Raw genomic sequence first — 26052 nt, forward strand, 5'->3', positions numbered from 1 at the left:
TAAAACTACACTGAAATACTATTTTCCACCCATTAGACTGGCGAAAATCCAGAAGTTTGATAACTATGTTGGCAAGACTGTGAAAACATGCACTCTTATATACTGCTGTGGGAGTGTAAAAAGTTCCAAACCTTCTGGAAGGTAATGTGGCAAAATTACATACAATATATCTAAATTATAACAGTATAGATCTTTTAACCACACAATTCCTTTCTAGAAATTTAATCTAGAGACAAACTAATGTATGTGCATAATGATATAAGTACCTTTTGCAGATCTACTTAAAGGAGAAGATTGAAAACAATGTAACTGTCCATCAATAAACACATTTAGTTATGGTTCCATCAATTGATGGAATACCACCTGGCTATTAAAAACAAAAAAAAGTAGTGGGGAAGGAAACTCTTCATGTATTAATATGGAAAGAGTATCAAGATATAGTACTAAGTAGAAAAAGCTAAGTATAAAGAAAGTTGTGCTTTATATTACTATTTGTATTAAACCGTTAAACAGAATATTTATATATTTGTATCTACATTTATAATTTGTATTAGAATATATAGGCTAATACATATTATAGGCACAGATACATTGTGGAATTGGAATTGAGCATATGGGGGCAGAAGGACAGAAGGGAGATTCTTCACAGTACACTTTTCAAATATTTGATATTAAAACCATGTGAACATATTAACAATTACGTTTAAGAATTTTAATAAGTATGAATAATAGAATATCTAGGATAACTTCTAATCAAGTAAACAGAGTATAATTTCCAAATTAGTAGAGGAGTAAAAATAAAATGAGGAAAAGGAAAGTAAAATACTCAATCCAAAAGGCAAGAACACACATGGCACAACACTAGATGGTTGAAATAAACCTCAATATTTCCATAATCCCAGTAAATGTAAATCAGTTAAACTTACCAGTTAAAATACAAAGACTGTCTTGGGATTCCCTGGTGGTACAGTGGTTAAGAATCTGCCTGCCAATGCAGGGGACACGGCTTCAAGCCCTGGTCCAGGAAGATCCCACATGCCACAGAGCAACTAAGCCTGTGCACCACAACTACTGAGCCTGTGCTCTAGAGTCCACGAGCCACAACTACTGAAGCCCCTGCACCTAGAGCCTGTGCTCCACAACAAGAGAAGCCACCACAGTGAGAAGCCCACGCACTGCAACAAAGAGTAGCCCCTGCTCGCCACAACTAGAGAAAGCCCCTGCACAGCAACGAAGACTCAACACAGCCAAAAAATAAATAATAAAAATTAATTAAAAACAAAAACAAAGACTGTCTCACTGTATTAACCATAATAAACGTGAATTAATTAAGCTCCTCACTTAAAAGACAAAGACAGTCAGACTAAACAAACCATAATCAAGTTACACATTGTTCTTAAAAGGTACGCCTGAAATATAAGACCACAGGTAGGCTGAAAGTCAAAGGATGGAAAAAATTGCATGAGGCATGTATACTACTCAAAAGAATGCTGCTGCAACTAAATGACTATCAAGCAAGGAGATATTAAGGCAAAAGGGTCACTTTACAAAGACAGGAACTTCAAAGGTCCAGGAAGATACATAATCCTAAAATATGGCCTCAAAATATATAAAGCAAGAATTGCTATCACTGCAAGTAGACATTGACAAGTCCATTATTATAATGGGATATAAAAAGTAACGGATATAAAAAGGGCAAGGCTCCTTTTGCCCCCGCAAATTAACCTGCTTTGGAACTGCTAGATCACTGCATTAGAAACAAAGTTTCTCACTTATTCCTGAGAAGATCAATCAGGATGGAGAGACATGCTTCCTGTCTGGTTTCAGTGACCAATATTCAAATGCAGAAATGGGAAGTTACACATTATCCACATGTATAGCTAGACACTAACACAAATGGATTTGTCAGAAACTCTATGTGCTTATTATGCTTCAATTTCTTAATCTCTAAGCTCCTCAAGGGAAAATATTGCTCTCTTATACATATTTGTATCTATCCCAGCACCAACCACACGCCTGGTATATAATAAGTGTTCAATGAATGTTTTATTGAATCATCTGTTACACAGCCCTTTAAAAAATACTTATTCATTCCAACATTTATGAAGCACCTACTATGTACCAGGCACTATGTTAAGTGCTGGGAATACACAGATGAGTAAAACAATGTCTGTTCTCCATCAGAAGAGAAACAGAAATATATTTTTTTCAAAAGCTATAAACAGAGGTTTGCATGGAGAGGTAGGAAGAAGAGCCCAGAAGAAGTACCTGGAGATGTGAAGGCAAGTTCTCAACCATTTAACGTGTATTCATAAGCAGCCACTGTGGTCCAGAATCAGGTAGGTGCTAGAGAAGGGACATGTAAGTCAAGCCTTACTAAGCACTTATGGGGGCAAAGTCAGGCAGAAGACATTCAGGTCAACAAGAAAGAAGCAGTATATGAGGTTCCAGGGGAAATGTGATTTGCTCAAAGTCAAACAGCTTGGGTAAAGACTAGAACCTACATTCCCAGTGTTTTTTCCATATTGATTCTTGACACTCGTTCCCCTAGGACCCTATTTACTCCAATACGGATCCTTGTCTAGATGCAAGGCTTTTGACCATAATCCAACAAGAAATTCTCTTTAAATTGCATTGCAGCAAAGTGCCCATAAATTTCACTTAAAAATTTCACGAGATAACCGCACTGAATACAACAAATGCGACTCTTTATTCTATTTCATTTTGTAAAATGCTGCTCACCACTCACTAATAGCTCTCAACCCCATTTTGTAAAACTCCTATTGCTTGTGATAGTTTATAATGTGCTTCTCCCAACTGAAATTCTGCTTCTAATTCCTCACTTCACAGCCCAGGAAAAGCCCCCTTCAGACATATTTACTGAGCAACTGCTGTGTGCAGCGGAAACACTGTGCTAGGCCTCAAGTTTGCTGTGTGTGGCTAAGTTCTTTGAAAAGCATAAACCAAGGATATTTTCAAATGTTCCTGGGAAACATTTCCCAAACTAGCTACATTCACTCCCTATCGACGGAGATAGATCCAGAGTAACATTTGGATAGGCAAATGTTGGGAAAAGCTTCCCAGGTGATAATGCCATGATAATTTTACAAAACAAATATTTGTTTAGCAAAGGAATAGACAGCAGACAAGAAAAATGAAACCTCAGATAAGTAGCGGGACTCGCCAGTGGCCAAAAAGCCACTAACAGCAAGGATTGGAATCCAGCTTAGTGGATCCCCAGTCCATTTCTGAAAGTTCCCACTAGGAAAAGTCTGTCAGTATTCCTTCTCCTTTTGCACTGACCTTTTATCAGAAATTCCCCCAGGGGCCTCGGCTTACTAAGTGCTAATTAGATTTCCTCCACCTGCTCTGGGATTCAGAGGGCAGTGCTAGTGCAGTGCCCTCCTCAGCTAACAAAGCCACTGGCATTCCCGGTATGCAGGGGCTGGCCTCCAGTTCTTTAGTCAACAGCAATTAAAGGGCTCCTAGCCAAAGCTCTAAGGAGTAAGACAGAAACGGGAGGGGTATTCCTCAATCCAAAAAGCCAAGTCCAGCCAAAGACTGGGATTGACTGATGCTGAAGGGCTGGGTGGAAACTGGGAAAATTTTAGGAGGTAGGAATGGAATCTGGGTGAGGCAAGCTAACTACTACTCATCATCTTTCTCACTCCCCTAAGGAATGCTACTGTTGTCTAGATTGAGGGGATAAAGCCTTGGATGGACAAGAGCCCTCATCTAAAAATAAGCTATCAAGAAACATTTCCTTTTCTCTTCTTGTTCCAAGACAGGTCCAAACTGCTCAGCCAAGAATGACAAGTCCTCCCTGATTCTATCCCTCCCTCTCCAGGCATCATAATTTAGTCAATGTCCAGCCACTAACTGGCAAAGGACAGCCTGGATGTTCAGTCATTAACCGCCGTCTGACTCGACACCACACTTGCTCTGGGTTTGATTTTCTAAACTCTCAGAGTTGATTTCAAGGTCAAATGAGATAATGAAAAAAAAATGTTTTCCAAACTATAAAGTGGTATAAAATAATACACTGTAATACAAACTCAATTAAATTCAAACATTTACTAAGTTCTTAGAACAGTGCTTATACAGAGTTGGTACACAGATGTTTTAACACAAATATTGGCTGTTAGATATAAAAAAACAAAACAAAACAGAATTCTTACCATGTGGAAATCACAGACTAGTGTAGGAGATAAGGTCTCCAAAAGAATATGGTAATAGGGAGTAGCTTATCTTGCTACTGAAGAATGGGGTTTGCCTGGCCAATCAACAGATTAAGACTGCTCATTAATATGATTAATTTCCATCTGCTCTATAATAGGCTTGCTTTCTGGAAAGATATCCAGAAAAATTCAGTCACCTCAAATTCTCAAAGCAGGGACTTTATGCGTATTATTCTAGGCAAAAAACTACCTTAAAAGATACATGGGAGGGCTTCCCTGATGGCGCAGTGGTTGAGAGTCTGCCTGCCAATGCAGGGGACACGGGTTCGAGCCCTGGTCTGGGAGGATCCCACATGCCGCGGAGCAACTAGGCCCGTGAGCCACAACTACTGAGCCTGCGCGTCTGGAGCCTGTGCTCCGCAACAAGAGAGGCCGGGACAGTGAGAGGCCCGCGCACCACGATGAAGAGTGGCTCCCGCTTGCCGCAACTAGAGAAAGCCCTCGCACAGAAACAAAGATCCAACACAGCAAAAATAAATAAATAAATAAAATTAAAAAAAAAAAAATGGGAAAAATGAACCCACTCAGTTCTCCTTTGATTCTTGTCACTTCTTTCAATTTGACAATGAAAATGCACATATACTTTGACCCAGAAATTCTGAGAAAAATCGATTCTAGAGCTAAACCACATTTGCCCAGAAGTCACTGAAATATAGTACAGGTGATTAAAAAGCACACTACAATCTAAACAAAATGTACACAGATTGCTATAAAGGTAGTCACAGTACAAGCAAACACTTTAATATAAACTAGAACAAAGCATACTATAAAAAGCAAGAATTTCACTAATTATTTGTATGAAAGTTAAGTAAGAGAAACAACAATGGACTCAAATAGACACTGGTAGTTCAATGAATATGACTACAGTAGTCCCCCCTTATCTGTGGTTTCACTTCTGGAGTTTCAGTTACCTGAAGTCAACTGTGGTCCAGAAACATTAAATGAGAATTCCAGAAATAAACAACTCATAAGTTTTATGTTTTAAAGAAATAAGATGAACCACTTTATTTATTTATTTTTGCGGTACGCGGGCCTCTCACTGTTGTGGCCTCTCCCGTTGCAGAGCACAGGCTCCAGACGCGCAGGCTCAGCAGCCATGGCTCACGGGCCCAGCCGCTCCGCGGCATGTGGGATCTTCCTGGATCGGGGCACGAACCCGCGTCCCCTGCATCGGCAGGCGGACTCTCAACCACCGCGCCACCAGGGAAGCCCTATTTATTTATTTAAAAATTTTATTTATTATTTATTTTTGGCTGTGTTGGGTCTTCATTCCTGCATGCAGGCTTTCTCTAGTTGCAGCAAGCAGGGTCTACTCTTCGTTGTGGTGCGCGGGCTTCTCATTGCGGTGGCTTCTTTTGTTGTGGAGCACGGGCTCTAGGTGCATGGGCTTCAGTAGTTGTGGCTCGTGGGCTCTAGAGTGCAGGCTCAGTAGTTGTGGAGCACGGGCTTCGCTGCTCCACGGCATGTGGGATCTTCCTGGACCAGGGATCGAACCTGTGTCCCCTGCATTGACCTGTGGGTCTTAACCTGCCATCATAAGTCCATCATAAGTTTTAAGTTGTGCACTGTTTCTAGTATTGTGATGAAATCTCATGCCATCCTGCTCTGTCCTGCCTTGGATCCCCAACCATCGACGTGGTCTGCTCATGACATTCAATCATTGACATTTTCATGGCTCGATGATCCAGGATCCCCCAAAGCGATGATCCTCCTCCTGACATACTGTCATAAGGTCAGTAGTAGTCTGATGCTGTGTCACCACCTGTGTCACTCACCTTACTTCATTTCATCTCATTTTTTCATCTCACATCATCACAAGAAGATATTTTGAGAGACAACGTTCACATAACTTTTATTACAGTATATTATGATAATTGTTCTATTTTATTATTAGTTACTGTTATTAATCTCTTACTGTGCCAAATTTATAAATTAAACTTTATCATAGTTATATACATATAGGAAAAAAACATAGCATATACAGGGTCTGGTACTATCCACAATCTCAGGCATCCACTGGGGGTCTTGAAACGTATCCCCCGTGGAAAAGGGGGACTACTATATATAAGAAACTATGCAGCACAGTAACTGAAAAAATAAAAGAAGAAAAATAATAAATTGGGTAAGTTTTCATCTTCAGCCTCAGATTCTGGAAAATTATCTTCAAAGTCAGGTAAAACATCGCCAAGGCCAGGAAAATTCATCATACCTGCTGGTCTCCAGTTGATTCTCTTAATCACTGGCACTCACTGCAGTAAGAACTTAGTCACCCCTGCCTTCAAAATGGGGTTCTGTTGCCCATTAACTGCCCATTAACTGATAAGTCCATGCCTCTACTACTTTTTTTTAATTTGTTTTTATTGAAGTATAGTTGATACCTCTACTAGTTTTGAGCCATAACTTAGTGTTGCAAAATTTAAATCTAAAATGTAATGGAAAAAAAAGAAAATTACATCAAAAAAATAAATAAATAAAATGTAATGGAATAGCCCAAAATGTACCTCTGATCAGCTAACATGGCCTATGGCTTGTTTTGGTTGCTAAAACTCTAGGATGTGAAACTTGTATCTCTGTCACATTTTGTGGGGACATTCCCCTTCATTAGAAGAATCACATCAGGGCAGATCACTTTGCTGTTAAACATCTTTTGCTTTGGCCCAGAATCTTTCATCTGCAAAACAGCTGCATTTGACACAAGGTAATATCTGGGTAAAATTTTGAGGGGTGGGGAGGGAGAAACACGTGTGTTAGCAAATTACAGAAATAACAAAAGCATTTATCCTCACGCGTACTATATAGTTGTGAAAGCTTGAGATCTATGAGAGCTGCATGGAATGTTATTTGCTTAATGGTTATTCTCAGATGATGGGATGTGGGGGTGAATTCTTATTTTCTTCTTTGAATTTTTCAGCCTTTTTTGATTTATTACAAACATGGTCCATTTAAACAAAAGTGATAACCATCCCTCCAAAAAATAAAAAATGCAATTGATCTGTACATACTAAGATGGAACTATCTCCATGGTTTATCTCATAGGATTGTGGTGCACAAAATCATAAGGACTTTGAACTGCGCCTGGCGTACAAGCATTCAAATATTACCTATTATCATACTGTTCAGTGAAATATAATAAGATGCAAGACAGGGTAAACTGAGCAGTGTGGGGTGAAAAAGTTACTTATTTTTCATTGAATACTACTACCCTGCCCAGGTTCCTCAGAAAACAGAGTTTGGGACCAAACTCACCTGCTCTATCAGGTGTTGAAATCTCTGAGCAGAGGGAGGGGAAGAACACTAGTGAGGGTAAGAAGGAAAGCAAACACAAGGCTGTGCATTAACAAACTGGCTACAGTCGAACATGAAAACAGCCAACTGCATGATCGTTCAGAATGTTTCAACCTGGATGATACAGAACTACTGTAGCTAAGAACAAGGTCAGTGAGGAAGGGAGGGGGAATGAGGGAGGAGAAAGGCAGACGGCGAATCATTTACCTGCTGGCTCCTACCCTTCGCCAGCAGAGGTGTTGAGTGCCCCCATCTCCCAACATCCAGGCTGTGCCACCCAGCCCCTCCGATAGTCCCTGGGGAAAACACACCCTACATTTGAATCTGGAAGAGGCAGAAGGAGCCAGAGCCTTCTTGGGTCTGGTCAGACAGAGCTTAGGCCTCTGAGGGGCCGTGGCTCTCTCCACAGTGGGCACGACAGAGACATACCAGAGCCCAATCCTCACCCAGGGAGGCTGAGACGTCCAGCAGTGTTAGGAAATGAGGAAAAAGCCCCAGCAGCTGAGACTTGCCATTGAGCCAGCCCACTAGGGCCTGGGGGGGCAGGTGGCACCAAGGAAACCTGTGTAGGTACATTAACTGAGTCCCATACAACACATACACTTGTGTATAGAATGGGACTCGCACCACCATGTATGTATTATTTTTTTAAACATTAGAAAAAACTGTACTTGGTCTATACTCAGTGGCCTAATGCAAAGGGCAAGGACTTGGAGCCAGAAAATCCTATTCACCTAGTACTTGCTGGGAAACTTTGGGTGGGTTGCTCGTCCATGTAATCAGGATATTACACGGTTATTGTGAAGATTAAATGAGCTCAGGTGGCTAAAACAGATGTTAGTCTCTGACAGACATGGCTCTGCCTCCTCTTACCTAAGGGGGGGGGATTCTTTTCCTTCCCTTATTCCCTCTCCCCTCCATGCTCCTTCAGGAGGTCTCAGGTTACGCTACTAACATTAGTCTGCTTAGCATTATTTATATTATGATTATTCACTATACTGGGAGCTCCTTAGGAAGAAGGTTATTACTTGACTCTCTGGTGTCCCCTTTTGGTGCCTAGGACAGCTATGCTCACATCTGGGGCCAAGTACATGTTTGCTGAATGAAGCAGAATTCCAAACACCAATTCTTAAGGGAGATAACTTTTCATGTGACTATTAGTAAAGTCACTTAAAGGACCCATGAGACTTCTTAAACATAGTCTAACATCTGTTCTGGTTAGAAAGGTAGAAAAAAAAAATCAAAGGCTTTGAAGTTAGGCAGATTTGCATTCAAATCCCAGTACCATCTACAGGGGTGATATTTCAGTAAGTGACACAAATCCTCTAAAACTTTAGTTCCCTTAAATATAAAATGAGGATCCTACTTCGTTTAATAGGGTTATTGTAAGAACTGAAATTACATAATACAAACTACGCCTCAGGGCACTCTTATCCCCCTACACACTCCTCCTGACCAAGGCTGCATAGCCCCACAGCTCCTAAAAGGTCTCAATCTTTTCCTAATCTCCAAGGATATTTTTCTGCAGGAGAGGCCCTGTGAACCCAGGTGAGGGAGTGGTTTATGCAGCTATGTTGATGACACAGTTTCTTTCCACTAGCCTAGAAGATTCTCCCACTCGTCTGATGGACCCACACCCCCTGGGAGGCTCCAAGGGGAGGACACTTGAGCCCTGCAAACAGCATCCTTCCACTCATCTCCTTCTTTTCTGATAACCCTCTGACAACAGAGAGACTAAATGACCTGTTTTCCTTTCTAGGAAAAAGAAACTACTTTGAAACACTTCGCGGATCTTCCAGAATACTGATGACCTTCATTGTTAGTGTTGCTGCTGAAGATTATATAGACAGCAGCAGTAGAGCAGATTCAGCAGCAGGTCACTCTGTGCTTTGAACCTTTTGGTACACGCTGACTTTCGGAGCGCCACTGTTATTTCTACATTCCAGGTAGCAGCGGAAAGGGAAGAGCTTTCCCAGCTGGTTAAGGAGGAAATTCACCAGCAGCAAAGACAGAAGGAGCATAGGTCCCTGAAGACTCAATGGATCCATTATGCTAACCCCGATACTAATCTCTGAACTTCTTTCATGTGAGAGAATAACCCTGGTATGTTTAAGCTGCTATAGCCAGGTTTCTCTCACTAGCAACCAAACAATTCTAACTTACTGAATGGCGGTCCACAATGTGGGCAACATACACATAGATACAGGTAGGAAAATCACCAGGTACAGGTATTTGGGCAACTCTTTGGCAAATGTCCCAAGATGTAACAGAATGGCTTTGTTTTGGTGGTGGTGGTGATGGGGTGGAAAAGAAGAGATTTTGGTATGAGTAGCAGGTATCTGCTTTTTTTCCTCTTCTTTTCATTCAACACACTTTTACTAAATGTCAGCTCTGTGCCAGGCTTTGTACAAAACACCATCCTTTGTAGGTTGACCAGGTGCTTTCACAGTAGCCACTGTTTCAGCTCCTACCCTCCTGCCTTTGCTTTAGACCTGCCAGGAACACTCACCGGAGGTGCCGAGAGAGCAAGAGCTTCCGTGACGCCTGACGTGGATTGTAGCTGCGACCACAAAGCCAGTAAATAAGAAAGACATTGAAGTCTTAGTTGACAATATGGTAACGTGTTGCAAATAAATTTGACCAGTCCCTTAAGGTTCAACACTGGGTACTTAACTTGTGTTATTCCCAAGGCCCACTCTACCCCTCTAAATGAAAAACTTAAAAAGAATGTAAGAATTCCTCATTTTTCAGCTATATGCCTAAAGAGAAAAAGTATTAAGCAAGGAAAGGGAGAAAAAAAACAGCTAAAATGGAGAGTGATATGTGTAACCTGAATAAATCCTAACAAATCTAAGTGCCTTAGGCCTGGGCAGAATGGAATTTAAAGACATTCCAGTAATCAAAGGTTAAAGAAGGAAAAAAAAAAAAAGAATAATTCCAGTCTTTATTTGTGTTTCTCAATGGGTATAACCCATACTTTTATCTTCTACTCACCAATTACTGCAATTGTTCAGGGCGTCTCACTCAGCAACCTACCTACGCAACCCTCAAAACCCAGTTTTAGATTTGCACTCTCCTCTTTCTTCTTTATCTTTCAATTCTTTTCTGTGGAGATTCAGTGTGTCTTCCTGATTTTTACATTTGTACTCCATTCGGCCTATTAGAACAAAGTAGAATCCTGGGAGAAGACCCAGAAAGCAAGAATCTGTCCACGTTAGGAACCAGGGAGAAAGTGTGTGTGGGGGAAACAGTCAACACTGATGTGAATAACTTTTCTCTGATATCCATACTATCTACACACAGCCAGATCTAAAGCTGCCAGGTGGTTGTAATGATTCCCTCTAATCAAATTAGGGAGCCCCAGTCATAAAACAATAAAGGTCAAAGGTTCTAAACGTAGAGATAAAAATCCTTTAATATATACTGAAGGGGCCAAGACAAGAAAAACTTGCAAAAACATAAACAAATACTGAAGTAATACACGTAAATTGCTTAGAACACTATGCCTGGCATGGTACTCAATTAATGCAGCTATTATTATTGTTATTATAGACCCTCTCTATCCCCAGCTCCTTTGTTAGATTATCCATACATATTTCCATAACAGATTTACTACGTTGCGTAATACAGTCGTCCCTCTGTATCCATTGGAGATTGGTTCCAGGAGCCCTGGCGGATAACAAAATCCAAGGATACTCAAGTTCCTTATATTCAATATTAAACAGTGAATCACAATGAATACAGTTGGTCTTCTGTATCCGTGGGTCTTTTTCATCTGCAGATAATGAGGGGTGACTACTGTTCAATCTAAGGAGTGTAGCAGAATCGACAGCTCCCCTGAGGCCAGGCTCTTTTTATGCGTCTTTGTTGCTCTAGCCCGGCACAGTGCCTGACACAGCTGGTATCAACATCTCCTTGTTGAAAGACTTGCTTTTGTTAAGTGAAACATTCCAGTCCCAGTTTACCTTCCGTGAGACCTCTTGGCAAAGATCTGATACACCAGAAGGTTTGACTGAAGTAATACTGTATTATAGCACACAATAAACAGACCAACCTTAGTCACACATTCCAGCAAGTGACTTAAAAAGCTGATCCGCAATTTGGTCTCATAATCCCAAAACACCAACTTCCTCAATAAAGATTTTCCATACAGTTGACTCCCATAGATGTCTCTCTGATCTCATGACCTCCTCACCAGCTCTCAAAGAAAAACAAAATTTTAAAGACCAGGGTCTTTAAACAACCTTATATTTGTCACAGGTTTGGCTTTTGTTGTGCCATTTCTGGACTCATTATAAAATGATGTCTGTGTAGGACCTTACTGTCCATGTCAACAAACACCTATGATAATGAAAGACCTGGGGGGTGGGGTGGGGTGGGGGTAGATGTGAAGCCCTGGGTTCTAGTCCCAGGTCTGCCACTGACCAGATATGTTAGTCAAGTCATCATACCTCATGAATCATCCATTTCTTAATGTATAAAATGATGATTCATTCAAATATTTGCTGAATGCCTATTATCTGCTAGGCATTATGCTGAATGCTAAAAATATAAAGATGAAAAAGAATATCCCTATCTTCCAGGTTTTGATATTCTATTGGAGTTGGAGAGGGACTGTATGCAACAATCAGTGTGGTAAGTACCATAATTCGAGGATATGCTGTGCTACAGAAGCATAAAGGTGAGACCCATTATTCTGGCTGAGTGGGTGGGTAGACACATCAGGGAACTAAGAACTAAGAAAAAACACACTAGGGCTTTATTAATTCTGTGCATACAACAGGCAGAGGAGTGGGGAGGGAAACAAATGCCAGAATGCAGTTGCTAAGCTGGATCTCAAATCAAGAACAGATCGAATCCATTCAGATATTGTTTTAATTGCAGTGTTTAACGAAAATTCTATTTCACACGTAGGGACGTGTGTAACAAAGGGAAGACCACAAACCACACACTTTCCAATATTCATGCATTTGAATTAAGCTACTATTGTGAAATATTCTCATCCATCATATTAACCTTTGGAAATCAAAGGCTACAAGTATTCACTTTGATTCTGAAGTAGTCTGACTTTTGTCTTTTCATCCAGATATAGTTTGAAGAATCTAAGGCTCTGCTTCTGTATGTCTTTTCAGTTTCACAGACATGGGGGATGTTTTTGTTGTAAAATCCTTCATATGGAAAAAAGCATTTAACTGTACACCAAATATATGGTAAAATTACAAAGACAGATGCATCAGCAGACCAGCAATCACTAAATAGGTTAACGACATATGGAGGTATGGTTCCCAATGTGGCCGCTGATGTAGAGGCGAAATCTTCAGATTTATGTATTACAAATGAGTTTCAGATCCAATCTAATCTGAGCTAGAGAGAGAGGCAGAGAAAGGGCCCCAGAACTGCCCCCCCCCAAACCTGTGAAGCTTACAAGAGCCAGTGAGTGATGTGTCCTTCCGTCTCCCTCTTTGATTGATGTATCACACACAGTGCTCTTGTTTCTCTCTGGGAGCCTTACAACCCTGAAATCCTGCCAGGTTGTCCTAGCTCTTCACTCAGGAAAGTGTATTCCATTCAGAACCCACGTACACAGACTCTCCTACCACATCAACTTGAGACCCTCCCACCCTTCTGCCAAATCACCTTCAGTATCTTGGAGGAAGTCACTTTTGTGCACTCCAGACTCACGTCTGACAGATCTGACAGTCTCATTTATTTAAACTCAAGTGTTTAAAAGTTCAGTATGTAGGTATGACAAAGTGACATATGGGGAAAATGTTAATAGTAGGTATGTGAACAGGACCAGACAGGCAGGGAGACTGTTTCCCCCTTAGAACTGTGCTCCCTGGATCGTAAGTAGGTTATTTCTGCCTTAGATTATACTAAGATGGGTTTGTTTCTTTGAGAGCTAAATGCATACAACCCAGATGTGAACCCAAGAATGAAGATTCCTGAAGCGAAAAGTCTGCCTGTTTTGGCCCTAAACCAAGAGTCCACTAATAATGAATAACCCATTTTAATAAAGAGAGCTAACACTGATATAGTCCTTGCAGGTACTCTAAGTGCTTTATATATTAGCTCATTTAATCCTCACAATAAACCCTATGAGCTAGGTTCTATCACTACCCTCAGTTCATGGATGAATAAACTGAAGCGCAGAATATGTTGCCTAGTTGGTAGGTAGTGGGATTCAAATACAGGCCACCCAGTTCTTGCTACAACTTTTTTGCTACTTAAGTAAAACACTGTGTTCAGAAATGTGTTCTCCAGTTTTAGGTCAACACACAAACATTTCTGTTTATTTTAGAGAGAATACATCCTTTGTCTACTATGGGATGAGACAAGAATGTCCTTATAGGTCTGGAAGAACCTAGGTTTCAAGTTCTAAACATATTTTTTGGCCATGCCATGTTGCTTGTGGGACTTTAGTTCCCCGACCAGGGATTGAACACAGGCCCCCTGCATTGGGAGTGTGGAGTCTTAGCTACTGGACCACCAGGGACTTCCCCCTAGGTTTCAAGTTCTAATCCAGGCTTCTGATAGGGGACAGATGGTGGGAGTGACCAGGGGAGGAAGGAGGAATGGCATGCCAACCAGGAAAGTGTAGATTACTTCATGGTACACTTTGGAGACAAGTGGTACACTTTGGAGACACTTTGGAGACAAGTGGACCCTGCTTTGGCTCCTGGCTCCATCACTTGGCTATCTGGTAGTCCTGGGTTAGTTTCTTAGCCTGAGCTTGTTTCTGGCTGAAATGGCAATATTATCTACCTCACAGTATTATAGTAAAGATGAAATGAGAGGTAATAGGCTAATACACGCAGAAGTTACTTACTACATAGTAAGTGAACAATACGATTCACACTTAACCTTCCCCCCTACATTCCTATTTCCTGCTCCCCACCCTGATTAGAGAGAGAAGGAGAATAAATCTGCTTAGGAAGAAGAGCAATACCAAATAACTATGGACACTTGTTTTACTATTCGGCACCATTTGGGGAAAATTGTTATTCATGTCATGCAGACATGATCCTGGGTGGCGCTGCCACTCATACCCCTCCCCGTCTACCAGGCAAGTCTCAGGTGGAGCATGTGTGGCCCGGATCTGACCAACCAAGTTCTCCAATCCCTGGCCACAGCCCTTGAGCCAGAGGTGGAACTATGACCCAAGCCGTTAGCATCCTTCCCCAAGATTTTTTAATTTGGAGTTTCAGGAGTAGGGACCTTGCCTTTTGGGTCACAGAGACAGGAGGACTGGAGGCTGCAGGTGACCTTCTTTCCTATCACCTAGAGAAAGTAAATTCAACCACAGACAAGCAGTGATGAGACCCAAGGAGAGCCCTGGGGGCACTGAAATCTGATTCTGGTGTATAAAGCCCTCAGAGTTGCCCAGGTATCTAGAACATTTCCTTCAACTTTCTGAGCTTCCTTAGTACATTTCCAATACATTCCTAGCTTTTTGCTTGTTTGTCTGAGGTAGTTTCTGTCATTGGTAATTCAAAAAGTCCTTAAAGCATGAATTTATATTTCATGCCAGACTTTCTGCAAGGTGCTTTATGAGCGCCCATGCAATCTTCACAGCAGCCCTGACAGGGAGGCACTGGTTCTTTCTCCCTTTTCACTCCAAGTGCATATCTACAACAGTGCGAACCCCTGTATAAGTCTAGGGTCAGAGTACAGGACTGGTAGTCACTTTCTGTAATCAGATCACACCCACACACCACACCAACTAGAGTTTACTTAGACTGCACCTCTTAGGTTGCATGCCCAATCCAAAATAATCATGGTGGCCAGGGGGACGGAACTTGCTGATTGGCCAAACCTTAAGGGTGGATGCAGCCAGCATCCCCAGAACCACACAGATGTCTTAAAGAAATTAAGGCACTGCTAGGATGGAGAAAGGGGGAAGTGGCTTCAGGAGAAGCAATCAGCAAGTGTTCACTACATACTCAAAAGGAATAACAGAATAAACAAGTTTTTAAGATGATCTAGATTTCTGAACCATCTGATCAATAACTCCTTTTGCTCACATTATTGTGATCTCATACTTCTTCTGTCTAATTTAGGACTGTTTTCCTCCAGAGGCTTCAGTTATTCTCCGCAGGGAAGCTGGTTAGTTTATCAGTGACTCTCTAAACACTCAAGAGTACCAAATTGAAATGCAGATTTGGTAAGATAATTAAGAGATCTCAATGCACTTTCCAGAAGCTAGACACTAAAACCTGATTAAAAGCATGTCCCACTTGACTCAATTAAAATGTCCTTGGCTGTCTCCTTGCCCTGGCTTCCTCCTTAGTAAGCATAAACCTAAAATTATGGGAAAATAAGAAAGGTGAGGCTTTCCTTTAGGAAAGGGTTTTATTACCCACTTAACCAACAAAACAGATCTCCCACTGGTTGGACTGACAACAGTGAGCAAACGGGATTTTTACAGAAATTTCTATTAGAATGTAATGAGAAGATGATATAGATTTCTAGCTCTTGACTGGGACCCAGGAGATGTGGCTTCTAGATCTAAGACCCAAGCTAACTCACTTTGAGCTCTTGAGTAGAAAGTACGTGGATTTTAAAGTTGAACAGATGTTCACTGTTTACCTCCATGGTGAGAGATATCCCATCTTTCATCATGACTGCCATCTTGAACAAGACCCGTCTTCCTCTGAGCCTCATTTCCAGACTTATAAAAATGAGGGTGCCCCAATCCACCTCATTAGTCTGAATGATGAAATAAAGTTTAGCTGTGATTCACGTGTATTACCTGAACATGCATTACTTGAATATTTGAAAAGAATATGAATTCTGCAGTCGTGGAACACAACTAGTCCCATTTAGGTGTTTTCAGTTTTGGCAATTATGAATAAAGCTGCTATAAGCATTCTTACACAAGCCTTTTTTTTTTTTTTGGAGGGCTACAACTATAGTTGAGTCTTGCATTTTTATCCAATGTGACAATCTCTGTCATTAGTGTTTAGTTCATTTATATTCAATATATTTATTGATATAACTGGGTTTAAGTAGACTTTATTTCTGTTTGTTTCTCCTTTCTGTCTTCTTTTAATCAAGTTTTCTTTTTTCTTTTTTTTTTTAGCTTTTATCCCCTTCTTCTTCCTCCATCCTTCCCTCCCTTTCTTTAGTGCTTGTTTTAGAGATTATAATATACACCCTGAATTTATCACAGTGTATCTGGCATTAATATTATATCACTTTAAATTATAATGCAAGAAACTTTCAAATTCAACTTTCAATTTGAAAGTTTCAACTTTCAAAGTTTCAAATTGAAACTTTCAATTTCAAATTTCAAACATTCAAATATGGCATATTTGCTGCCATATATTTCACTTCTGTATATGCTACAAACAATACACTGTTATTATTTTTGGTTTCAAGTATCAATTTACTTTAAAAAACTGACACAGAAAGATAATTTTTTAGATTTAGTGACATATTTATCATTTCCTATGCCCACCCTTCCTCCCTTCCTATAGAATTAAATTTGCATCTGGTATCAATTTGCTTTGGCCTGAATTACTTCTTTTAGTATTTCTTTTATTGTGAGTCATCTAGTAACAAAATTTCTGTTTTTGTTTTTTTTAATCTGACAATGCCTTTATTTTGCATATATATATATTTATATAAACTGGATATAGAGTCTAGGATGTAGTTTTCTTTGTTCAGGACTGCAGAGATGTCATTACATTAACTCCTGGCCTCCACTGTTTCTGATAAAAGTTGGCTGTCATTCTGGTAATGTGTGTATATGTGTTTCCCCCTCTGACTGCTCTAAGGATTTTCTCTTTGTCTTGTTTTTTTCAGCAGTTTGACCATGATGTGCTTAGGTATGTTCTTCCTCGTGTTTATACTGCTTGGAATTCATGGAGTTTCCAGGATCTGGTGGGTTGCTGTTTGTCATCAACTTTGGCAAAATTTCAGCTAATATTCCTTCAAATATTTTTTCTGCCCTACTCTCCCCTTTCCTCCTCCTCCCCCTCTCCCTTCTTCTTCTGGAACTTCAATTATACATATGTTAGATTTCTTGATATTACCTCACAAGTCACTGAACTTCTATTTACTTTCTTTTCAATCTTCTTTTCTGTACTTCCATTATCTTTCTCTGAAGAGTGGCTTTTGTTCCATCAGGCAGTTAAGTTACTGAAGGACAACCTTGAAGGCTTTATTTTATGCTTTGCTGGGACAGGTCTATTTTGGTACTGCCCTTAGTCCTAGGGTAATGCCCTTTGGGGATATAACCTTTAATTCTAAACTGCAGTCCTTCTAGGGTTTCAATGAAAAGCTTCTGGTCTTTATCATACCCTCCAAGCTGGCAGGTCTCTAACTAGGTATGAAATCTGTCTCCCCTGTGTTGAGCAGCAGCTGAAATCTCGGATCAGCAATGTCAGCCTTCCAGCGGCTATTTCCTCCTTGGGTCCTGAAAGTCTCACTCATCCAAGTACAATTCAGAGGCAACCAAATATGTGAGGGGTGTTTATGCACAGGTTCTGTTGTTCCCCTCTTCCAGGATTTTCCCTTTCAATTTCCAGTTGTTTTGTCAAGCACAAACTCTTCAGGCAATGAGTACAGCTTTCTATTTGAGTTCCAGTCACTTTGCCTTGTCCATACCGGGGGATAATAATACCCTCAGAAGAAAAGCCACATAACTGTGGCTCTCACCCACATTTTATATCTTTTCCTTAGTTTTTAGAGTCAAATCCTCTCTCATTTCCATCTACTCTGGTAGCACTTCAGTGACTTCAAACAATTGTTTTCTCATATTTTGTTTAGAGTTTATAATTACTTTTTATGAAGAAGACTTAGTCTGATACAAGGTACTTCTCCATTACCGGGAATGGAACTTCTCCCACCTCAAAATTTAAGGATGAAAAGTTCCAAACTCATATAAGAGAAATCATCTTCAATCCAGACATACATAAAAATGGTATGGAGAAAAAGTGTTTGAGGCTGTAAAACAATACATTGTTCAGTCACCTAACCACTTAATTCCATTTCTCCAAAGAAGATATACAGATTGCCAACAAACACATGAAACAAGGCTCAACATCATTAATCATTAGAGAAATGCAAATCAAAACTACAATGAGATATCATATCACACCGGTCAGAATGGCCATCATCAAAAAATCTACAAACAATAAATGCTGGAGAGGGTGTGGAGAAAAGGGAACACTCTTGCACTGCTGGTGGGAATGTGAATTAGTATAGCCACTGGAGAACAGTATGGAAGTTCATTAAAAAACTACAAATAGAACTACCATATGACCCAGCAATCCCACTACTGGGCATATATCCTGAGAAAACCATAATTCAAAAAGAGTCATGTACCACAATGTTCATTGCAGCTCTATTTACAATAGCCAGAAGATGGAAGCAACCTAAGTGTCCATCATTGGATGAATGGATAAAGAAGATGTGGCACATATATACAATGGAATATTACTCAGCCATAAAAAGAAACGAAACTGAGTTATTTGTAGTGAGGTGGATGGACCTAGAGTCTGTCATACAGAGTGAAGTAAGTCAGAAAGAGAGAGACAAATACCGTATGCTAACACATATATATGGAATCTAAGGGAAAAAAAATGTTATGAAGAACCTAGGGTTAAGACAAGCATAAAGACACAGACCTACTAGAGAATGGACTTGAGGATATACGGAGGGGAAGGGTAAGCTGTGACAAAGCCCGAGAGGGGCCTGGACATATATACACTACCAAACGTAAGGTAGATAGCTAGTGGGAAGCAGCCGCATAGCACAGGGAGATCAGCTCGGTGCTTTGTAACCACCTAGAGGGGTGGGATAGGGAGGGTGGGAGGGAGGGAGATGCAAGAGGGAAGAGATATGGGGACATATGTATATGTATAACTGATTTACTTTGTTATACAGCAGAAACTAACACACCATTGTAAAGCAATTATACTCCAATAAAGATGTTAAAAAAAAACAGACAACACTAAACATGAAAGTGAAGGGAGTAAGCAGAATTAGAGAACTTTCTAAGGATCTTGAATTCTAAGGAGGAGGGAGATGTTTTACTTTAGACATTAAGTAAGGAACTTGTATAAAGAAATGCAAGGAAAATCATTAAAATAAAAGAAATAGGATGTGTGTATTCCAAACCATGGGAGGAAGAGAAAGAGAAATGAAGGAAACCAGATGAATCCAATGGAAGGGAGGGGGAGAGAAAGTAGAAAAAAATAAGATGGCAAAAATGCACCCAAACATGTCAGTCATCACAATAAATCATTACAGTGGTCTGGAGGAAACTCTAGATAAACTGGTCAAGGAAGGTTTCTCTGAGGAAATGACATTTTATAATAACAGCCATCACTTCTACATAGCTTATCTACATGCCAAGCACTATTCTAAGTGCTTTGCATATAGTACAGTACTTCACTTCATCCTCACGACAACCTCATGAAATAGGTATTATTACTCCATTCTACAGTTGAAGACATTGGGATACAGAGAAGTAACTTGCCCAAGGTCATGGAGTCACTCGGTGGCAGAGCCAGGATGTGAATTCAGAGTCTGTGCTCTTCACCAGCTGGCTGTGCTCCTTTAAGATACTAGCTCACACCAGGATGATGGGAAGGAGCCAGAGGTGTGGGAGAGGGTGAGGGAGGGTGAGATAGTCCAGGCAGAGGGAAAAGCAAGTGCAAAGGCTCTGAAGTGGGGGAGGCCTCGGCTCTTTCAGAGAAAAAAGAGAGGCTGCTGTGGCTGAATGGTAGTGAACGATGGGGCGGGGCGGTGTGAGACAGAATTTGGGAGGGGTACAGGCGCTACCAAGTAGTTTCTTCGAATGCTTTTACTACATGTCAGAGACTAAAAGCTAAATGACTCATACTGACCTTACATTATACAATTTCTTAAGACAACGGTCCTGGGATAGGCATTGTTCCCTCCCCATTTTGTAGATGTGGAAAGTGAGGCTTAACAGACTAAGCACATTTGCCTGAGATACACAGCTATTGGGTAGAAGAACCAGGATTCAAAGCAGGTGGATCTGACTCCGAAAAGCAGGCTCGTAGCCACGGCCACACATGACATCAAGTTGAGCTAAATATAATCATTCGTCCAGGACAGCCTCCACCTTCCTAGAAAAGTATCTGGCTATAAGCACGCAGGTTTCTGAGAGACTCCACTAAGGAAGGCAACTTAGAGAGAAAGGCTATGTGCTGTAGGACCAGATCAGGACTACCTTGTCTCTGGGCTTGGCTTTGACCAGCAAAGCCAAGGTTTCTTGTTTATTTCTTATCTTTGCATAGCTTTTTGTTTCTGAAATAAAATATGTGTTCTAGACTCAAATGTCCATATGTTAGCTCTCATCTGTTGCTGCTGAGGAAGGTTCTTTTCAGGGCCTCAGGTGAGCCCTGGTATCTGTGTTAACCTGTATGTTCCATCGCTATGTCAGGCAACTAAGTGCAGTCTAATGACCTTGTGTCCTGGTTTAAAAAAAAAAAAAAAGGGACACTAAAGAGCCAAATGCAACAAATGGAGAAAGAGGTGGTTCCCAGATAATTAATTATAACCCGTGCCCCAGGGCTGCAGAGGAAAGGAAAGAGCAATGGGATCTGCTTTTTCTGGAAAAGGTATTCTTGTAAGAGCTAAGCCTGGGGGTAAGGCACAGGGGAGAAGATATTCTTCTATGCATCTTGCTTTTCCAGGGACTTTTGTCTTGACTCTTCTCTCTTTCCCTTTCTCTCTGCTTAGACAAAGGTCAGCAGAAACACTGATAAATAGTCAACTAGGCATGCCTGGTGACAGCTGACATCGGAGCCCTGAGACATGCTTGACAAGGAGCAAGCTACAGTGGCCTCTTCAGGGAGGAGAGAGGCCCTGATATGTCCCAACTTTCAGGTCACAGGGTCCAAGTCTTGGTCTGGAATGCCAGATACAGCTTCCCTGCTATATTTCTAACATGAGTAGACATTCACACCAGGTGAATAATACCTGTACCTTAACCTCATTTCAGAAAGCTAGTGACCCACGAGAACACAAAGCAGACCCGATCTTAGAACTGGGGACAGAATTATTCTGATGCCCTACCATGTCTGGACATATCTAAACTATGAACACACCTATCTGGCAACCAAAGATGATAACTCCTCCAAGACTGCAAGGGTGGGGACAACAGTGGCTATTTTCTCTGAGACCACTATTCACTCTGACCGCAGGCTAGCACTACAAAGCATGCTCCACAGCCCTGTATCCGTATTTTGGATATAACCAGTAGGAGGAGAGACAACGAGAACAATGGGAAGAGCACTGAACAAAACCAGAAGTCCCAAGTTTCAGGTCTGCCACTGACTAGCAGTGAGGCTGTGAAGGAGTTGATCTCTCCGAGTCTCAACGTTCTCCTATCAAGTAAGCCAAAGATTAAGCACTGAAGACATACTGAAATGCTCTATACATGTTAATTCCTCCTGTCAAAAATGTTACTAATAGAAGACAGTACACAGAGAGTGCTTAATAAGAACCAGGCACTTACTTTGCAGTTACTCTTCTCTGTAAGGCAGGTATTACTATCTCAATTTTACAGATGAGGAAACAGATTCAGAGAGGTGAAGAAACGTGCCCAACGTCACAGCTCATAAGTGGAGGCTCTGGGCCTGGAACCTAAGCAGTCTGGCTCCAGGATGCATATCTCTTATGTCTGAATACTGGTTCTGCAGCTTCTACCACTGTTTAACCTTCAATAAGCTACCATATTGTGTTAATTCTAAAATCCTTCTCTTTTTTTCCTGGAACATTTTGACATCAAAATCAGAATGTTTTTTTTACAGTCAAGCTGCATCCAGGACATGGCTGTCAACAAGAGTGTACTCGGTTGTCGTTTCTGGTGGTGTGACTGGACCAGTGCAATCCTGAACAAATATTCAAGGTCCATTTCAGGGAGAAATATGAACCTCAGTAGTTGTGAGAAGACTTTTTGTTAAGATCCTCTGGTAAGATCAAGAAAGTGTCAGCACTGAAAATCGCAGAATATGTCTCAGTGACTTGGGAGAACAAATGCTAAAACGTTTTTAAGAAATGTACTGTCAGTGCCCTTGATAACATAGAGGACAATTATCAGGTAGCAAAATACGGATAATGAGTCAAAAAGTGATTCAAAGCTGGAACTGAACATCAGGAAGTGTTAGGCGTCCTTTACGAATATATTTCACTTTTATTTTCCTTTTGGTGTATGCAAGAGAGTGACACACTATAAATCCACGTCCAAGTAAGTCTAAGAGTGCTCTTTCAATAAGGCATTTTTTTTTCATAAAATAAAATACATAAAATAATAGTGTATGTTTAAATATATACCACCTTAGACTCGAGGAACACTGAATGATAACATTTCTAAGGCCTCATTTGAAAATCAGGATGATAAAATGCAAGTAAAATGCAAATAAGACATGGCATTCAAAGGCCCTCTACCACCTGACCTAAACCTACCTTTTCTATTCTTGTCTCCCACCACTCTTCCAAGTGGGCTACACAGCAGGTTATTATACACAGTATGTGCTTCCTTGAAGACTGCCTACCCCTTTTCGCTTCTGTGCCTTTAAACTGTTTCTTCCACTGAAAATGTTTCATCCCCCACCCATCCAAGAACCCTCATTTACTAAAGAGTGACTTTGAATTGTTCCTTTATCTCTTAATTCTTCCGTTTTCTTATCTTTGAAATGGGACTCTAACTTTAGGTTTGATTTGAGGATTTCATGAGCTAATGCATGTAAACTGCTTAATACAGTGTCCAATTATTTGTGGTCGGGCAGTACCATCTGTGTCTGGAGGATGAGTTTCAAAACAGTGAATTGGTCAAAGGCACACAGCATACTTAACAGCAAAGCCAGAGTAAGAACCAAGACTTCCTCACGCCCAGTGCAGGGCTCTCTTTAGGTTTAAGAAATGGCTCCCCTTCCCTCCCCCCCACCCCCAGTATTGAGAGATTGCTGAGCAAGGTTCTTCTATTTTCCTAGAAACCTGTCCTTCCTCCTCCTCCTTTCCCTATATCGTATGTCCCAAACATGATACAAGGTAAAATAAATGAAAAGGGTCCCACGTTTGAACACACTGGACCATGCATAAACGAGTCAAATGAGTTTATCTTATCATTTCAGAGCCTTCAATGTGGTTACATACACAGAGTCTCCAAAAAAAGAGAAATATAGTATGGAATGTTTCCCAAATTATTTGATCAGAAAACCAAAGGTCGCTGTATCACACATGTGAGGTCAGGCTATTAAAACCTACGCACACACCTTCACAGTTCCCAGGGTCCCCAGAGAATGAAAGCCCTAATTCCCTAACATAACACACAAGAGTCATTGTAACTTGGCCCCATCTACCTTGTAAATCCCACCACTCCTCTCTCCTATCAGCTCCATTCCAATCATTCCAGCATGTCGGGAGGCCAGTTTCACACGGTCTTCTCTCTGGCTGAAATACCTTTCTTCCCCCCCGTTCCAGTCCAACTTTCCACAGGTCCTTTAAGACCTAGTGCATATAACACCTCACTGAAGCCTTCTCTGATCATTTTCACTCAATTAATTGTACCCTCCTCTGTTCTCTCACAGCACTTTTCTCAGTGGATCTCAATTAGTGATTGACTGATTGATCAATTTCCTTCTAATACAGGCTCCTGAAGGCCAAGAACCATATCGTTTACATCCCGAGTGAGAGGCCTCCTGCAGGCGCTCAGTAAAAGCCTACATTGCCTTAGCTCTCTTCTGCTGGGGCCTCCATCTTCCAAAACAAAGCTCTCCTGGATCCACAGAAGGGAACACTCGAGTTACGCTTTTTTTTTTCCTAGCACAATTAACAACAGGGAGACTTATATTTTTAGGCCTAATGGACCTTCCAAGAACAACAATTATTAGTCTCTGTGTATTGCACAGCCCCTACACAAAGCTAAGTCACCATGCATAGAAATTAACCCCATCATCCCTTTTTGCAGTCAGTTTGCAGACTTAGCCATAATAAAGCCTATTTTCCTAACAGCTCAAAGCACTGGAAAATACTATTCCTCCAATTTTAATAAAGTCCCTATAGAGCTGGGAGCAGAAAACATTTGTTTTATTTGTGTCTACTAATAACAAGGAATTCCAATAGGATCCATGGTTATGAGAGCAAAACCAGTGGTTATGAGCCATGATTCTTCTACTTACAGTGAAAGTTTTGTGCTTCGTAGATTCTCTCATGTTTTTCAAAAAATACACTTAATATAACTTTGATCGGACTTTAGAAATAGGCTTCCAGAAAAGTCAGTAGGTCATGTAGGGAATTCTATCATTTCCATGGAAAATAGGAAGAAGATACAGAAATCACTGATTGAAACACTGAAGCACAAGAAAGCTCATAGCTAGAAGAAAAGAAATCTACTTCCTCTTCTTTTCCTCACACCAAAAGGGCCCTGAGTCTTCGACTACTCCGTTTTTGACATGGATCCCACACGATCCCCTGGTCATCGTCTCTAGATGTACTAGCACTGGTCAAGATTTTTAGATACACACTTTCTAAAATATGCATTCCTAAAGTCTGGGGTACAATATTCTCTCTTCACTGATAGCAAACTAAATTGACCATCACATTCCCAAGCTCTCACAAAGTTCATTATTACCAAGATATTTCCCACCGGGTCAGAATTAAGTCCATAGTAACAGTGGTCTCTCAGTGAGCTTAGAAAGCGATGTTGTCATCATGGCCAGGAACGGACATGCTGAATAGCTTACTTGTTACAAAACAAAACTCAAAAAAATTTCAGTTGAAATCTGCCATCACTCTCATATCCTGCCATTGTCACGTTGTGTAATGTTACCAAAGACATACCCACAAGGAAGTAGCAGAGGGAATTAAAGTGGAATGAAGAACTTTACTCCCAATATGCCAACTACCCCTTGTATAAAGGAGGCTCAGAGAGATTAGATAACTTATCCAAGGTCATATTCTTATTAAACAGTAGAGCCAGGATCCAAACTCAGATTTGTCCCACAAAAACATGTGCTTATTTTATATAGAGAGGCCAGATTACTTGGGGTCAAAAATCTGTTTCCTTTCTTTTCTAATGGAGAAAACTTAGCAAATTTCCTAAATTCCCTATTCCTCAGTTCCTTACCCAAAAATAGAGAAAATAAAAGTGCCTATCTCTTAGGGCTGCTGTGAAGATTAAATGAGATAACATACAAGAAGTGCTCAGAACAGTATCCCATAGACATATGAACAGACGAATCTATTTGTGAATAGGAATATCCATGTACATTTTTTCTATATATACCTATATATGTGTATGTATGTATACACGTGTGTGTATATGGCTCACAATATATTCTTAGAAAATAATTTCTCTCATCTTCACTCAAATGCTCTCTACCAACCTTCTGACCTCACAGCTGTGGACATGCTTAGAGAACATAGCTTCATAATAAGTAACACAATAATCCTACTCCCACAACTAGTCCTGCTTACTGTTGCTTTGTTAAAAAAAAAAAAGTTAACTCTTATCTTGCCTTAAACCATATTTCTTTGGGTAGAAACA

General features: G+C 40.7%; 1 protein-coding gene across 1 annotated transcript in view; it reads right to left on the reverse strand.

Annotated features, from left to right (window-relative positions):
- The window catches only part of GAB2 (GRB2 associated binding protein 2), a 174967-nt gene that overhangs the window by 131527 nt on the left and 17388 nt on the right, over window positions 1-26052 (reverse strand). The gene's annotated exons all lie outside the window — the stretch shown is intronic.

Source organism: Globicephala melas, chromosome 8, assembly GCF_963455315.2.
Source record: "Globicephala melas chromosome 8, mGloMel1.2, whole genome shotgun sequence".
NCBI lineage: Eukaryota > Metazoa > Chordata > Mammalia > Artiodactyla > Delphinidae > Globicephala > Globicephala melas.